The sequence below is a fragment of the Penaeus monodon genome, chromosome 25, assembly GCF_015228065.2.
Source record: "Penaeus monodon isolate SGIC_2016 chromosome 25, NSTDA_Pmon_1, whole genome shotgun sequence".
Lineage (NCBI taxonomy): Eukaryota > Metazoa > Arthropoda > Malacostraca > Decapoda > Penaeidae > Penaeus > Penaeus monodon.
Genome location: NC_051410.1, coordinates 34,623,596 through 34,624,370, shown reverse-complemented (window position 1 = coordinate 34,624,370; position 775 = coordinate 34,623,596).

Here is a 775-nt window from a genome sequence, read left to right as displayed (position 1 = left end):
TCATGCTTACATGCATCACAGTCTTTCTTAGCTTGCTTTAGGGATAGCCAAGATGTAGGACAAAACAATAAAGCAAAATGATAAGAACATGAATCTGCAAAACAAAACAAGGAACTCACATCTTCAGAAGATACAAAAAAATGTTTTAGTCTGCAAAAGCATCAAAACTTTATATCCACATATGTGTAACTGTGAAAATGTATTCATATTGGGTGCACAAGTTCCTTCTGTTTTTTTTCTTTCACAGATTAGTGATATGTGCTCAAAATTAAGTCCAATGGTGATATCCAACACACCGGAGGAAAAAGGGGAGTACTATTTCATATTCTTGCATATGTGAAATACTGTCTTCTTTCTGTAGAGGTATCATGGTTTGTCAGAAGATGCATAATTATAAACCATTTTAGTATCTCTTAAATGTAAAAATATTTTGCAGACAAAATATCCTGTTGACATACATACACAAAATTTCTGAATTAAAATCAAATCTTCCTGCAGTAAGAAAAGAAGAACATCACAAGTCAATATTGTTCTTCTGTAACTATCAACATCATAAACAAAATAATGTACTACAAGTTTCAGTGAATTACATACCATGCATTATCACTGTACTTAAAAACATCAATTACATATTACACTATCTATCAGTTCAGCCACTTTAATAAACTCTTATTCCTGCTTGAAAAGGAAAAATAAATGCAGAATCAAAGTAAAGTACAGCTTCATTAAAAGAGAACAGTTCCAGAACCACTTTTTCATTCTGTAAACTGAAATC